The sequence below is a fragment of the Callospermophilus lateralis genome, chromosome 13, assembly GCF_048772815.1.
Source record: "Callospermophilus lateralis isolate mCalLat2 chromosome 13, mCalLat2.hap1, whole genome shotgun sequence".
NCBI classification, from domain to species: Eukaryota; Metazoa; Chordata; class Mammalia; order Rodentia; family Sciuridae; genus Callospermophilus; species Callospermophilus lateralis.
Window position 1 is genome coordinate 66,123,151 of NC_135317.1, and position 18,224 is coordinate 66,141,374.

At 32.2% G+C, this 18,224-nt stretch overlaps 1 protein-coding gene across 1 annotated transcript in view; it reads left to right on the forward strand.

Annotated features, from left to right (window-relative positions):
* Gpatch2 (G-patch domain containing 2) overlaps nucleotides 1–18,224 on the forward strand; it is a 171,509-nt gene that overhangs the window by 42,673 nt on the left and 110,612 nt on the right. The gene's annotated exons all lie outside the window — the stretch shown is intronic.

Below are 18,224 nucleotides of genomic sequence, written 5' to 3' on the forward strand. Positions count from 1 at the left end.
TTATCATTCATGTACAACGTTTATTTGCATCTATGGGGTTTAACAGATTCTTTCTCATTATTTCATATTATCTTTCAGACTTTCCTTACAGGGTCATTTTTCTTTTTTTCTAGTATGTTCTCAGAAGTTGCTTCAGTAAAATTCTAAAGCTAATGAATTTGCTGTTTTTAATCTGAATGTAGAATTATTTTCATGATGAGGGTTTTTCTGGGCATATAATTCTGCATTAAATTATTTTTCTCAGCATTTGAACAGTATTCTTATAGTGTCTTTTGGCATTCATCATTGCTTTGGGAAATCTATCATCAGACTAATGATAGATGATGTATTTTGTTTTCCTCCATGGCTGTTTCCAGGCCAAAAAAAATTTTTTTTGATTTATTCCATAGTTTCATGACAATATATATAATATACAATGAATTTATTAACTTGCTTATATTCTGTACTTTCTGTATCTCAGAATTTCTCCTTTCCATCAGTTCTTTAAGAAATTTATCCCTCATGCAAAGTTTGTCTCTTATTTATTATTAGTCTACTATTGTTTTATAATTCCAGACAGAAATATATTTTGCAATTTCTCATTTTATTCTCAATGTCTCTTAGCCATTGTTTCCTGATTTCATTTTATTCTTTTTCTGTGCTGTAGATAATTTCTTCATCAGGGTTTTCCAATTAATCATTCTCTTTTTATCTTTGTCTAATCTGTTATTTAATTTACTCATTGTGTTAGTAAGAATAATCTACTATATGTAATAACTATGATATGCTGGTAATCTAATTCTCCCATGCTTTTGTTGCATTTTATCCAAGAAAGAGTTTATAAGATTCAAAGAAATTCTCAAAATATCTCCATAATAAAATTAGTTTTATGTGGTACCCTTTTCATTACTGGTGTGTTTCAGTAGTTTCATTTCTGTTATAATATGAACTCTGCAATCTTAAGTATTCCTATTAATTACAACTGAAAAGTTGTAATTACAACTGAAAAGTCACTGAATAACAAGGACCCAACTCAGTTATTCAAATCCTTTAAAAGTTTCTCATAGTCCTACTAGCTAGTTATATTGTAAATTGTTTCAGTATACCTGTCATTTTCTGGTTTCATCAGAAAATTATTTAATTCATTATCTTTATTTCCACAATATTTTGATGTTAAAGTATCCTTTTTTGAGCAGTAGCAAAAATGCAACCTTTTATATTGGGTATTTTTCCCTTTTAAAGGTAAAATTGTGGTGTGACCATTTTTGCTGTTCAGTTTGAGAAGCAATTGCCTCAAACTGTTCAGTTTGAGGACCTATTTCTCCTTTTGCAAGTTTTTGTAATGTTATTATTTGAAAAAATATAAGTAGATTTACTATATCTAAGGAATGCTCTTAAGTAGAGCCTGATTTTGCAATCATCATTATTATCAAAAGCATTTTTGACATTATGGGTTTATGATGATTTTTTTTTTTTTTTTTTTTTGAGAGAGAGAGAATTTTTATTTAGTTTTCGGCGGACACAACATCTTTGTATGTGGTGCTGAGGATTGAACCCGGGCTGCATGCATGCCAGGCGAGCGCATTACTGCTTGAGCCACATCCCCAGCCCCTTATGGTGACTTTTAAAGTTAATTTTTATAAAAGTTGTTTACAAAATACTTTGTAAAAATTGTTATTATATAATTTTAAGTTATCATTTGTAATAATTATAGGATTTGCATAGTGCTTTTGGCCCAAAGAGTGCCAAGCATTGTACATGTAACTTTTCAACTTTGTCTTCTGTGACAGTTTAAAGAAAACGATCATTGGGCAATAGAACAGGAAAAGGGTAACAAAGAGGAACTGTAACAAAAGAAAAGAAGCAGGGGAAAGTATATGGTGGCATATTCAAGTAATAATGTCCAAGCCAGCTAAGGCCATTTCTTTCTGTGTTTTAAACTTGTCTCATATAACTTTTGCTCTTTACTTGCTGATTCTTATCTACCAGGGATCATAGATATTTTTTTGGCAAAAGGAAGGAGGATCAAAGTATTTGGTATAAGAAATTGGCCAAAACTGAACATAAATTGGAAAAATAGATGCCATATTATAAAACTGTGTTTCTAATAGTTCCCCTGGGAAGCACTGCAGAGCTAGGGTGCACATGTGTGCTTGCACATCCACCATTCACAGGAACATATATACCCTCTTCTTCACATCCCATTGAAAAGTGAGGAGAGGTAAAATCTTGCAGAAACTTTGGCCCTTTCTTGTGAGTAACAACATACATCGGAACAGGCATTAGATTTTGGAGACATCATGGAATTAATTTTTTTTTTACGTACGTATTTAACTACATGATCATGTATACATCCTGGTCCTTTTTTAGCTTCATTTTCTCTTTTGCCTTGGTCTTCCATCTCGTCATTTATCAAGAGCATCTTTCTGCAAGGTCTTACATTAGACCTCGTTTCATTTTTAGTTTGCTTATCTGTGAAACTAAAGTTTTGAAGTAATTGGTTCACCTAAGGACCAATGAAACTATGTAAAAGGCAAAGATGAGAAATAGAATGAAGCTAGAAGCCCTTTCCAAGCATAGAGCACTGCTTCTTTAACTTAACCTCCCTATAAATCATGGGGTTGATGGTGGCGGATCTTGTTAAAATGTAAATTCTGATTCAGTTAAGTCCTGGATGGTGCCTGAAATTATTTCCCACAAGTTTCCAGATTACATTCAGGTTGCTAGTCTGGGGACTACCCTTGTTATAGACCAAAGCTTGAGAAAATATTTGGGGAAGGAAAAGGTGTTAAAGGAGAAGGATAATGGGCAATTATTGAAGGCAACGTTACCCACTGTTTTATTGTAAAGGGAAATTATTTCAGGATGAAAGAGGCAGATCTCTTTGTTAAGAATTTGAAATAATTTGGAAATTTTTGCTTGATCATATACACTTTTGTAGCTATACATCTCATAACTTTTTTGTTTGATACATATTTGTTTAAGAGAATTTTTCCTGTTAATTGTGTATAAATGTTCAAGTTAAAAGTTACCTTACTGATGATCAAAGTGATGATCATTAGTTTTTTAGTCTTTATATAATACCATCTAATAGTCAGTGTATTGAAGATAGAGTGTAAGGACACTGATGATTGGTTTAAATTCAAGAAAGTTTAGATTTATGTCATTGACTAACTTAATCTTGTAAGGAATTTATTGAAAACAGTAGAGAAAGTTAAATTCTTGTGCTTGTATTTGTATGTCTCACTTTCTGGTATAATACATTGCTAAATGAAACAAATGATTATTTCTGGTTTTGTATCCTGAAATGTGTTTATATAATAGTAAAATTATGGCTGCACAAATGTAAGAGATATTTTATATTTTTGAGACATCTAAATTTCATAGCCACATGTGTCTGATGGCTACCCTATTGGATAGCACAATTAAAGCCTTTGTTCACATAGGAAATTACTGAGATTAAGTGGTACTTTCATTTCTTCTATATTTCTTATTTCATTTGGAAAGATCATAATAGCTTTTAGTTGTGTATAAAAATAGAACTTTTTTATCAGCAGCAGGTAGGTGGTGCCCTGGTTGCAGGCTTTGACAGATTCTCAATAAAATTCAGTTTATCTGGTGTTTGTAAATACATTTCAGTAAATTTTATAAAGATTGGCTTATATATGAAATAAAAGGTAAGAATTTTAAAGGCCAAAATTTACTATTTAGTGTTCACCTTTAAGTGTTGGTCAGCCCCATATTATGTCTTAACACTTTAACTCTTGATGATTTTTATGTGCTAAGTGCATAGATTTACTGCTGCAGTTTGAACATTTTTAAATTAAAATATATCTTTCATTCTGAATGTATTGATTTACACATCTCTATGTCAATATTAAGTCAAGAGAATTTTCCAATAAGTTAAAAAGATTTGGCAGGGCAAGTTAAATTTATTAGATTTGCTAGAGGTATTTTCTTGTCTGTGTTTGGGCATCTCTGCTTTATTTTATTAGGATTTTATTTTAAAAATAGTACTAAAGTTAATAACACAAACTCATATCTCCTTTTAATTCATTTCTTTAGGAATGAATTGCCACTGGGAATCTTGACATTCCTTATTAGCATTTCTTTGGTATTATTTATTTTTTTAAAAAAAATGTAATTTAAACATTGTTGTAAGATATATCATTATTTGGGTTTATTTGTATTAAAAATCTGAGTCATTTTCCTTATATCTTTCCTTCTAAGTTTAGGAAAAATTATACTTTTTGAAAAATCAGATGGTGAAGCAAGGTTATCCCAGTTCATTAGAAATATGAAAGTCTTCATGATGGTGGAATAGCTTTAGGCATAATCCACCATAATTTTTAAGTTTACATCTTAATAAAATATTGGCATTAGATTTTACAAGTGACAACTGCATGTTTTTCACTAAGCCCGAATATGGATATCAGGTCCTTAGGATATGTGAGAGTATCACTTATTGTATTGTATATTTACATACTTAGAGAACAGAAACTGGTATTTTTGATTCACCAAATGATGCCACTCCAAGTTTATTAATATAGTCAACTAGATTATAATTTTATACAAGTATTTTAGACTAGAATAAATATACTCTACTTTATGCCACTAATGCAAAGTTAACTTAAAAAACAAATGATGTGGGGCTGGAGTTGTGGCTCATTGGTAGAGTGCTTGCCTAGCATGAATGAGGCACTGGATTTGATCCCTGGCACCACATAAAAACAATAAACAAATAAATAAAGGTAAAAAAATGATGTTGTAAATATACTAATATCAAAATATGTGAATTGTGTGATAAGAGAGAAATGGTAGGTTTATGAAATCAGTAAAATGTAGTTTATAAATGGGTGAAAACTTTGATTCAAGAATAAAATTGCAGAAAATGGTACCAGAAACTTTAACCAGGGTTTTGAGAACTAATTGGAGGTAAGTACTTCAGACTGGTAATCCTGCTATGCTGTTAAATCAAGTCTGCCTAGTGCTTTGTGATTTTCTTTCTGAGTGTAATGGAAATTGCAGTATAATGTGACACCAATATTTTTAATAATACTTTGACATTGGTAACAAATATGTTCATAGGTTCGTTGATTTGGACTTCTTAGTAAGTACTTCAGGTATTCCAGTCAGCATGAAATAAAACTGAATTTTGTCTTTGGACAAAATAACTATTCTATTTCAATAGAAATATAGAGCTAACATTTTATAATAGCTAAAGCTTACACTAATTGAATATTGGTCTAAGATTCTACATGAGCATGCTCATTAAACCTAACAACCATGTTACATGGATATTATATCTTAGTTTTACAGAAGGGGAAACCAAGACATAGGTTAACTAATTTTCTCAAGGTCATGAAACTATAGTATATATGAAATTATGAGCTATATAGCAAATGGCAGAGCTCAGACTTGAAAGGATGACTCTGTAATTCAGGAATCATGAGTTCAAATATTAAGTTTACTGCTTCCTGATATAATAGAAGTAGTTTTAGTTTTATAACCATTTCAGATATACTTACTTTTAAAAGAAAAGGTACTGTTTTGAAAATACAATTGGAGAATATGATGGCTTAAAATATGTTATGATTTTAAAAAAACTTTATTTAATTATGTACTCCATGGTACTTTATTTATAGATAGGTACAAATTTCTATAGAATCTTTGTTAAGCTCTTGAATAATGCTTGCATATAATGCTACTCTTATGTGAAAGTGCATTGCTATCCAGTTGTAAATATATAATAATTTGTGTATTCTCAGGCGTGATATTAGCAATTAATGAACTTTGAATGTTTCTATTTTATAATTTTTTAAAACTTTGTGCAGCCAAAAGGAAACAATGTTAAAAAACCAAACTATGATCACCACTGCTTGCTATATATTCAGTCATCTGCTTAATCCTTATCCCCTTCGCATTGTCAATACCCATCTAATTCCACTTTAACAACAGTAATTGGCTGATGGAGTAGAAGATATAGATTTGTTTTCTTGATGACTCCTTGACTTTTTTTCCTCTAGTAATACTAATAGAATTCCAAATCCGTACTGGTGCGATCATGTCATGAGTAGGTCAACAGTCATGTCAAGGTCCTATTGGAAACCTCATAGCCAACATCTTAATTTAGATTTAGCTATCTTTTTCACTTGTATGTGCAATTGTAAGCAATTTTTTCAAGTCTCAACTCTCCATTATACCGGAATTCATTTAGTTCAAAGGGAGGTAGTTCTGCATGTGAATTATATGGCTGGTTACAATGAAGTAAATAGAATATATAAAAATCTAGGAATCTCATTTGCATGTGTTTCTTTTTTGAAGTTACATAGGTTGAACAAAAGTAGAAAGAATTTTACCTATTTTCTTTTTGCAATCAGTATTAGTTTATGATGCTATGTATGATAACAAAACTTGTGATTTACCAGTATTAATTTCTAGGAAAATGTGCTCTTGCTTTAAATAGGGCCTCTATAATTGAATTATTACCAGCCAGTTTGTCCTTAGTATTCCAGCTTTACTTCATTTATCTTAACAGAAAAAAATATGTATTTGTAATAAGAAAATGCATTTTTAAATTATTAAGCTACTTTAATTTTTTTGAGGTGGCAGGTATATAATTCAGGCAAAAGCATTGAAAATATTGAGGTGAAGATATGTGAGTATATAAGTGAGTATATGCATAAATGTGTGTTTATTCCTCTGTGTATAGATATGTACTTTTTATATATTTCCATTTTCTTTGCTTATAATTTTGGTCAATGAATATTCTATCAACCACACTATTTCCTGCATATAATAGGATGGATGGCACTCACTGTCTTTTAGATATTAATAAATGACAATTTCTTGAAGCTGTCAGGTTTGGGTTTTTAAATAATCAGAATACTAAAAGAGCAAACAAACAAAAAATCACATACAACCTAAAGGAGAAACGGTGGGTTAAAAGAAACTTAGCTTTTAAGGCTTGTAGAAATGAAGTTGTCTAGGAATAAGAAAGCAAAATCATTATGATTTTCTGTTTAATTTTTACATCTTAAAATTTGTTCCACTATTTTTTATTAAATTAAAATCTAGAACAAGTCTTTGAACTGATTTCTGTTTGTTTGTTTGTTATTTTCCATGTATAGCGATTGTACGCATCCAGGAGCAATGCTTTATTATCATACTAATAGGTTTTTGGTGCTGCCATTTATTTGTTTGGAAGGCCAAAGCAATCAAATTGGAAGCACATAAACAATCAGTAACAGTTTTCTCATGTCATGATGCATTGATCTTTTACATCAGTTGTATTTTAAATCTGAGCTGCCTGGAATTTTGACCAATAAATACAAAATTTTCTTTTTATGTAAGCTTACCCAGTTTTCTCTTTTTCTTAATGCCCTTTGGTTATTATTAAAATTAAAATTGATATAAATGCCATTGATTAGTTTCCTTCTGAAGGTAAGGACTGTGTGTTGTCATATTGAAAGGATTTTTAATGTCATTCTCATGGTTGTATGTACTTATGACAATTAAGATTTATAGCCTTTGCGAAGGCCAAGGGAAAAACAAAGCAAAACAGCATTTTGTAATGGACAGAACAGTATATCATGGGTCAGATCTGAGTTCTAATCCCAGCTTTGCAGAAATCTAGCACTATGACTTTGGGACTTTGGGACTAGCACTATGACTTTTTAAGCATTTTTGTGTGTCTGTTTTCTCATTTGTAAAAAAAAAAATGGAGACGCCTGAAGCTTTTTGTGTTTTAAACACATAAATGATATAAGTGCAAGGCCCAAATCACTTCTCAAGACCTAGGAAAACACATAACAACATCATCTTTCCAAACATGTATGGGTTTACTAGTATTTATTAAAAAGAAAAAAATGATCTTTTACATTTTAGATACTGAGTATATGAGATCGAATTTTATATTTCTCTTATCCCTGAATTTGATCTTGAATTTTGCTTTTCTTTGTAGTTTCCAAGATAAACATTATTCTCTTTAGAGCCAAAAATAGAACCCAGACTCAAATTCTGGTTGTCGCCATCACTTAAGGAGGAAGTGATTCTGGACTGTGCACTTAACCTTTCTGTACCTTAGTTTCTACTTTTGCAAGTGAGAATATTAATGCTTATCTGAGAAAGTTTATGGGAGTCAAGAGGTTGAGTGAGTGTCACACATAACATACCTAGCAGAGTGACTGGTCCATCATAAGTGTTCAAAATTGCTAATTTCCCTCCTAAGCTCTTTTAAAGTCTGTAATTATCCCATTTATTGTTTTGTTTCACTTTGACAAATTGCTACTCCCTATCCACAGTGGATAAATTGTCTGGTAACTAAACACAGCCACTCAGTGTCGTTCTACATTGCAGGCATCAGTGGAAGGACACTTCTTGAACTTAAACTTGCCCTGAAGCTCTAGGGGATTCCCAGTCAACTGTGTCAGTCCAGTGTGTCTCTAGGGCAGCTATGGTTTCTTGCTTTCAATTTAAGTTTCCCTGAGAGCGCCTGGGGCCTGGGTTGGGGTGGGACTTGGGGAAAAGATGACTACTATAAAAATTAGGCCATTGCATCTCAATGTATAACAAGGTTAAAATGGCACATTTTTTATGTTGTTATCATTCATAGGGTTTTTTTTCTTGACCACTGTATTTCTTCTCTTTATCCATTTGCTCAGCATTTGGAAAACCCTCTTTTTTAAGGAGTAGTATTTCAGTGTTAGGTACTTCCAAGAATAATCATTATTCATCTTAATATCCAAACAATGTATCCATATCGAGACATGTTTCTGTACTTTAAAAAAATATATATATCTCTGCAGGTATAATTTTTGCAAAGCAAACCATTGTCATGTTCTCTGCAAAATAATTAAGTAAACAAATTTAGCTAAGTCATTAATTGAGTTTTTTCTACAACTTGTTCTGTGAGCATTAGAATCAAGGCCGTTAACATTATTTGAACATACCTCTGTAGTATAATTAATAGCAAGGATAGGTTGATTCTGAAAAGGACATCTAGCAGTTTTGACACTGAGAATTAATTATAAGAGAAAAGACAGATTTGTGCTCTGGCTAGAATTAACTAGCAGTTCAAAACATAAGCAGTCACCTTGGGCTCTTATAACAAAAAGTGACACTCCTTTCTTAACATCTAGCTTGAAAGTTTATTTAGACAACTCATCTGCTTGTCAGCTCTCTCTTTCTCTTTTTATTTAATTAAATTTAGAAAATAGTTCTTGTTTTTCTTGTATCGTTCCAAAGTTTGTTTGTTGAATAAAAAAAAAAAAATCACTTCTTATGTGTGTTTGAGTTTAAATGGTTTAGATACTTATCAGAGGTCATTCATTCTAGGAGAAAAGAGATGACATTCAACTTAACATTTCTTCCCAATTTTAAAGAATATCTCTTTAATTAAAGAGTTGAAAACTGTGCTAGTCCTTTGCAAGGAATGGTTCACATAAAATGCTGTCACTGTATTTTGCTGATTTTTTTTTTTCCAGGTAACCACAATTATTTTAATGCTTTTAATGCAACTTTCCTCATTTTACAACAACAAAGGCCCTCTTCAGATGTCTTACACTGGTTAATCCAGAGAAACACTGTGATAGTGGGGTTAATTTTGAGTGCACAAAGAGCTATCAGAGGGTACAGAGAGGGCATCTGTTGGATAAGCTTTCAATATGATGAGAATGATAACAGATGTGCCACTTGTGCAAAAGACAAGTACTCTTTTCCAGTATTTGACTTTAAAAAGTGTCATTTTATTTGTTTAAAGAAAATATTTTAGATGAATGAGTTATGAATTTTTGTGTCAGACAGACTTTCTTCTTGCACTTTCAATGTTTTGGATCTCAGAATATCTGGATCCTGTTTTAAAAACTAGGTACAAAAATTACAGGTGAAATGTATTTTTATAAAGATGTTTAAAACACTTTGCTGAGATTTCTTCTTAGTATTTTTTTTACTATTAATCATTCCTTCCTCCCTAAAAATAGCTTTTTATTGTTATATGTGTGGCCATGTGTGTACTCAGTTGTTTGGGAAGTCATACAAATCTCAACACCTGACCTCATTTCAACCATTTTAAATCAGAACCTCTGAGAGTGACATCCAGGCACTGGTATTTTGAAAAAAAAAAAAAAAAAGATTCTAATGTGCAGCCAGGGAGAGAGAACTAAAGAAGAATCAGGAAGACCTGTGATTGATTCTGGTTCTTAATCTATTCACTTAGGGGCCTTGGGCAAATCATTTTATTCTTTAATAAGATTCTGTTTTTTCACTGGGGTTGTTGTGCAGATTAAGGGATTATGGGGCACCTGGCATTATGATTAATGGTGGTGGTTCAGCAAACACTGAATGCCCATGAAGAATAGAAAAAATAAATAAGTTTTTTTTAATAGGTTGATGACTTTATATTTGCCTTTGTTACCAGATTTAATGGAAACTCTGCAAAAATCCTATAAAGTTTTAAATTTTATTTCTTCTTTTTAGTGTCTTGAAATCGGGCTTCACATTTTAACTGATCTAAATGTTCTAAGACCTCTGGAGTTAGGCAGAATATGTTAGAGTCTCCTTTTTGACAGGTCCTAAATTTCAATTTGAATTCTACTAGCCATCTCTGTAACCTCTTTTAACCTCAATGTTCTCACCTATAAGGCAGGTATAAGGGTGGTAGGCAAATGAAAGAATAAAGAAATGCCACTTGAGAGTCCTGCAAGTGTCTAGACAGTTTTAGATCTTTATACTTTTCATGCAAGATCACCTAATTTTTTTCCAGTTATTTTTCCCACACTTACGCTTTTCTAAGGTTGTTTAACTCTCTAATTTCATCTAACGAAACCCTTGACTGTGGCAATAGTTAATTCTCATTGTTGCAAGTAATACTATTAAATATGTCAGATTTCTTCTTGAAGTTCTAGCACATCATCTTTTCATGATAGTAACCTTGCCAGTAAAATTAAGTGACTCTCCTTTTAAACTTACTCTTAGTGACCCCATGCTAGTTCCCAGTGAGTGTAACTGTTTCCTTCTCTAGGACTTCATAAACTCTTTCTTTAATAATATGACACAGTCATTATTTTGTAGATATCTTGACATTTTATAGATAGAAAGAAAATATAACTCTAGGATACTTTTGAAATATTTGAATATTTACATAGAGAGATATGAACTTAAGAGAAGAGAACTGTTAAAATATTCTCTCTTCTGTTTTGGGCTGCAAGACACTACTTGCGAAGAGGCATTTAACTGGGGAAGGGAACAGAAAGGAGCACTGATATCCCTTTAAATTACTAGTTTTGTATTTGATTTGTTGCCTCATTTACTGATCAAAATACCTTTCAAGGTCAATATCGCCTTACAAATCATCTACTCATGAAAATGAAGTCAAAAGAGATTAAATAATTTTCTCAAAAGTTTGAGGATGTAAAGTAAGATTTTATCTTTGTCATCTGTATCAACTCTCCAAATAGTGAATATCTGTCTTTTCAGTTCAATTTCTTGGTTCCAATAGTTTCAAAAATAAATACTATCCCCAATCCCCTGCCCCCACCCTTTTTTGCCTTTGGCATTTTTCATCAGCTCCAGCTTAAAGTATGGCTTCCTGTCTTTCTTATGATATTCTGATGAGTTTGTGCTAGTGTTTAGGTTTATCCTTGGTTCATTCCTTACAGTATATGTACTCTTTTAAAGTCTGTGCTTATTTGATCCATTATAAATATTGACTTCATAAAATTGATTACCCTCCCTGCATGCTTATTGAATCAAAAAATATTATTTTTATTTAGAATTTTGAATAGAATAATATCCTTTTTTAAAAAATAGTATTTTTCCCTGAATAAAACATTACTTAATTAAAAGTGTGTGTTCCAAAACATTCATCTGATCCCAGTCTACCATTTTGACTAGTCTTTTTTTTTTTTTTAATTGTGAATGGACTAGAATACCTTAATTTTGTTTATTTTTATGTGGTGCTGAGGATCGAACCCAGAGTCTCACGCATGCTAGGCACTGAGCTATAGCCCCAGCCCTTGACTAGTCTTATATTAATATTTTGATCATGTCTTCTCCTAATTTTGTTTGTGTTTTTTTTTTTCTTTTAAATAGTAAATAGCAGTGCCACCTTTTTAGGTACATCATAAACTTCCTCTGTTTCTCTCATTATTACAAATCTTACTAAATCTATCCCCAAATGTATTCATGATCAGGTTCCTTCTAATTACCTTTAGAAACTCCTTGTTCTAATATCACTTCATCTCTTCTCTGATTTTTTTTTCCCCATAAGTCTTTGGGTTTGCCTTTGATCTCCTACAGTTGGTTTTCCAGATAGCAGCTAAAGTGATCACATCACTCCTGTATTCAGAATCCTCCAATGTCTTCCCAGCTTAGTAGAATAGAAGTTCTAATGTAGCTTACAAGACTCTATTCAACCCAGAAGCTCAAGAGGCTGAGGCAGGAGGATCACAAGTTCAAAGCCAGCCTTAGCAATAGTGAGGAGTTAAGCAACTCAGTTAGACCCTGTCTCTAAATAAAATACAAAATAGGGCTGGGAATGTGGCTCAGTGGCCAAGTGCCCCTGAGTTCAATCTTGGTACCCCCCACCCAAAAACAAAGACACTACTCCAACACCTCATTTTCATGCCACTACTTGTCTCCTACTACTTGTCTCTTCCTATTACTTTTCACTTTCTAATACTTAGCTCTTTTGCCTCCTTCTCTCTAGTAACATTGGTCTTGAAACTTTGCCTGCATGTTCCTGAGTTACTCTTCCCTCTGCCTAGAAGGTTCTTGCTTTGGGTTCACATATACCTCACCTGTTAGAGACATTTTCTAACTAACTATTTAAAAAAATATAACCTTCCTTTCTATACTACTCCTATACCATATCCTAAAAAAAGGATGTGTTTTTTTTTCCATAGTACTTGACTGATTTACCATCTCTGATTTTTATTGTGTATCTCCTCTCAATAGCTTATAGACTCCAGACAGAGATATTCTGTTTTGCTTACAGTATCTTGCCCATGGCATAGGACACTGCTAGACACATGGTAGAAACAAAGTCAATGCTTGAATGAATGCATGCATGCCTTCATGCAGTTTTCAATTCTGCATCTTAACATATAACATGCATTAATAATCACTTATGAAGACTATAGATATTCTTAACTATTTCAAGCCAGAAGGTTCATATCAGTTTATCAACAATTTCTAAATAGATCTGGTTTGTCAGACATATGGGCATTTTTCCTGCATTATGTGTGTATGTTCATGAAGCAAATTGGATATAAGGGAATGCAGTTTATGTTGAGAATCAGTAAAGGTAGGGTGCTTACACCTTATACATCACAGCTGTACTGTTTCAGTTGCTTTATGCTTTATCATAGATATATAAAATGTTTCACTAATGATAATGCTGCTCTTGAATTGGAAAGAAAGACCAATACTCTTAAACAAATGCTAGATGTAATTAAGAGCTATATTTTCTGAGTGATGCTTAGGTTTTATTGCTGTACACTCATAGCCATAAAATTCCTTTTAGTATTTAACTGTTTCCCTTAAAATAATTATGTTATTGTGAGTCTAAAAGCCTAATCTTCCAACCACATGTTTCCAATTGAAACAATTGTTTTAATAGCATTGGGAAAAAACCCCAAGTTTATTACAAATAAAACCCCTGCAGTAGCAAAGCAGTCTATATTATCACTACTTTTGTGCTAAATGCACAAATTGAGTCTAGAGGCTTTAATTACATATTTCAGTATACTTAGGTATTAACTTTAATACCACTTTGGATGCATGTTTTTCTTGACCTTTCCCACAGTGTTCACAATGGTCAGATGTAAAAAGGAATGGAAACAATATTGAATATTTAAATATTCAAAATAATGAATATTTTCCTATATCTTTCATTAATAATTGGATAAATGAATTGATTTTCATATAGTGGATGTTATATACCATTATATTCTTTACCCAGATATTGATTTGTTTGAACTGAATGCAAAAGGTATAACAATGCCACATCTGTCATATTTGTGTTTAACTATTTTAGTATATAAATAGAAATAGGGTCTGGGAGTATAGCTCAGTGATAGAGCGCTTGCCTCATGTGTGAGGTGCACTGGGTTCGATTCTCAGCACCACATAAAAATAAAATACATAAAAAGATGTGTCCATGTATAAATAAAAATATTTTGTTAAATAGAAATAGATCTAATACTTGAGACAGTGGTAGTATTACATATGCAGTTTTAGAGCTAATGAGAGAATGTTAGGCTATTTACCCTCCCCATACCATAGGGTAAATATTACATTTGCCAGGACCAAAGGAACAAAAGGGAGTTTTAAGTTTTTGTTATCTTTATTAATTATCTTTTTCTCTGTATTTGAATTTTCTGAGCTGAGGCTGGGTGATCATTAGTCAAGTATATAAAATAAATTTCTCTGTTGAAAAGAGTTTTACTTATAATGTACTTTTGTATAAACTAGCAGAATATTGGTTCTTTCATGTTATTTCATTTGGAATCACTTTGTAGACATTGGGCAGGTTAGATAACACAAAAAGCATAGAACTTTATTTTTGATTTGTTTATAAGTTTCAAGTTTCAAATGTGCTTGGAAGTTACCTGGAAATGCTAAGAGTTGTCCTAATGGTTTAAAAAAGCAGAAGAAAAAGAAAATGAATCCACCATGGATGCTTATTTTCTAGTTTACAGTGTGAAAGTAACCATTTAGCTACAAAAATGTGTGAAATGTATGCATATGCATAATTTTGTTCTTAATTCCCTGAGAGTATAAAATAATGTGATTTTCCATGACTATTTTTGCTCACCACCATTGTGATATGTGAAATAAAATTCCTGGAAAGTATTGTTTTTCTCTTCAAGAGTTTTTCATTATTTCATGCAGAGAAATGACTATTTTTAAACACGGAAGTCCCCTAACCTAGAATATTTCTATATTCTCTTATGGAGTTAAATTTTTTCTTATTAACATGCATTAGTTATAAACAAATTTATTTGACTTTATACATTTGCATTTTGAAGCTCAATATTTTATATATAGATTTAAGTCTTCTTAGATTAAAGCAATTCCAGAATCTTAAGGTTCACTTGACTTTAGGGCCTCTTTTCATTGTCAGAATAATTCCGAGTAAAATTTTGAATAATAAATCATTCGTTAAGTTAACATTCACTTTTAGAGTTAAAGCTAAAATTTAATAATTAGCCTTTTCGTAACAACATGGAAGCTTAGTAGCTCCTGTTTCCTGTGCTCAGGGCTAGATATACAAACATTCTGTTCCTTCCTTTTATTTATTTATTTTTAACTAACTTATTTATTCTAATTGGGTATATATGACACAGAATGTATTTTGATTCATTGTACACAATTGTAGCACAACTTTTAATTTCTCTGGTTGTGCATGATGTAGCATCACACCATAAATGCAGTTATACATGTACCTAGGATAATGATGTCCATCTCATTCCACCATCTTTCTACCCCACCTAGTTTCCCCTCCCCATCCGTTCCTCCCCTTTGCCCATTCAAAGTTCCTCCTTTTTTCCTATGCCCTCCTCCATTATGGATCAGCATCCACTTATCAGAGAGAACATTCGGTCTTTGGGTTTTTGGAATTGGCTTACTTGACTTAGAATGATGTTCTGCATCTCCATCCACTTACCTGAAAATGCCATAATTTTATTCTCTTTTAATGCTGAGTAATATTCCATTGTGTATATATCCATTTCTTTATCCATTCATCTATCGAAGGATCCCTAGGTTGGTTCCACAGTTTAGCTATTGCGAATTGTTACTCCTTCCTTTTAAACTCTTTTCAGTTATGCCTCGTTATGGGGAAGAGGGTAGCTTTTAAATTCATGCTAAAGAAAAATTCTTAATGTAAATTTGTAAAGGAAAATAAAGGAGATTACACAGTTCTTTTCAAGTTAATTTTATCTAAAAACAACACAGCTGGCACATTTTTATTTCCAAATATGTTCCTTATGGGAAGTATACATTAATAACTTAATATTTTTGATGGCACATATGTTAGGATTTTACTCTTAAGTTTCTTTCTTGATTTTTCTTTATGAAAAGAGAAAACTTCTGGAATATCTGGTAGACACAGGGAATTCCATGTCCTTGGTTGTTCAACACAAATAGACCTGCTTTTTCTTTGGCCATAAATCAGAGAAAAAGTTGTAGCTGAAACAGAAAAAAATAACATGGGACGTTCTGTCACACTTGGAATTTGATTTCTAAGTTACTGGAAGGTAAGCTTTGACTCAGTGATGTAATGCGTGGAGTCAAACTGGGTATTTGCTGTGCTGGAGAAAACTAATGGAAACATTCACTTGGGGTAAGACAAATGGTATTAAATGAGAAAACACACCATGAATTGCAAATGGAGCTGAGTTAATTTGTTGCTACAGTAGTGTTGCCCTACTGTTAAATGAAGGCTGTGTAATTATCTTGCTGGCAGAGATAATGTCAAAACCTCATTTCTCCTTACATGCCTCGTTTTTACATGAGGGCTAATTGAGCTGCAAGGTGACAACTGATTATATATGGCTATCATCCGGTCCTCTTGCACAATTTGCAAATAACGTTACCCTTTTTTTTAAGTGAGGATTTTTATCAGACGTCAAGTAAGATATTAAAGAAACTTTTTGAACTCTGAGTAATTTACAACATCCCTTACTATCTGTAAATTATTCTGGAATAAATTATTCTTTATACACATAGTTCTTTCAAACTTTCTTCGTTCTTCTGACATGCCTATACACTGTAATTAAAAGAGGTTGCAATATATGTTTTCTTTTTACTTTGTAGAACATTATAGTGTGTTATAGTTATTTGTTGTCTGTTTCTTTAATTTCTGGAGGTTTATGAGGTTTTTTTTGAGGTATTGAAAATAGGATGTCAGAAGTTCAAGTTAGAGAAAAATGTACTTTATTTATCACTGTTAGTCAAATTAATTTTTAGATTCCTCCCTTTCTGAGGTATAAGGCTACTCATTAGCCTGCAAATCTTTTCTTTTTCAATACCACAGTAGTTCTTAGAGAGAAACATGTTTCTTTGTTACCTCAAGGAAAAAGGTAATAGTGGCTATATAATTGGCAACTTCAAATAAGTGAACAAACAATGGTTCTATTGGAGAATCTCCGAGCTTACTGTAAAATTGAGCAAAGGAATCCAAGCTGGAATTTTAAACAAGGATAGTAGAAAGGGAGGTTTTTCTTATTTATGGAATAGCTGAAATTTGAGAATAAAAATTAAACAAGGGAGGACTCTAGATAATCTTAAGTGTTGACTGGAGTTCACTAGAAGCCCCATAACAAATTTGTAACTTTCCCAAAGTCATTAACATCAGCAGCAATAACAACAAATGGTTGAAAACAAAAATAGTTAATGCTAGCTATTTTATAGATTGTTGTTGTTTTACGGGATGGGGATACCCAAGGCCTCAGGCATGCTAGGCAAGTGCTCTCCCACTGAGCTGCATCTCTAACCCTATAGTACTTTTTAAAGTTTTCAGAAGTTAACTACTGGAAAATAATGGGAAGAATAGCTGACCTTTACTGAATATTTCTTTATATACCAAGTATCTTAATTAACATTTACAATAATCAAATGAGAAATACCATTTCTTTTTTAACAGATGAAGAACTTGAATATCAGAGAGCTTAAGTAACTTATTTAGGATCACTACTAATTGTCATTCTTTTGATACTAATCAAACCCTCTGGTTTGGGCATATATGCCTATCTTTAATTTATGAATGAGAATTTGGAAAGTTAGAGAGCAAAACAAATTTTTTGTCATTAAACAATTAGTAAAGACAGCTGTGGTTTCCATACAGATCTTCTTTGCTGTTGTTGCTCTTGGCTTTGCAAATTTCCCTTCACTTTCTTAAAACTGGGTCCCACATTTTCTGCATCTGTGTTTCTCTGACCTACTAGTTTTCCACCTGTGTTCCATGAAGCCCTTGTTCTTATAAGTTGCCTCAGGCCCAGTGAAGGTGCCAGAGAATGTTTAAGAGAATAGGAATCCAGCATGCCATCAGTCATAGTGATTCACTCAGCCTTAGTTTTCTGAGCAAAATTATTAGGAAATTTTCCACTCTCTAAAAAGTTGTAAAATAATATGTTTTAGTTCATATAACATTATCACTCAGCTCTGTTTGTGTCTACTCATGAAGTTAGCAACCCTAATGCTAACAACAAAAAGACAGGGGCATTTTAAGGTTTTTCAGTGGT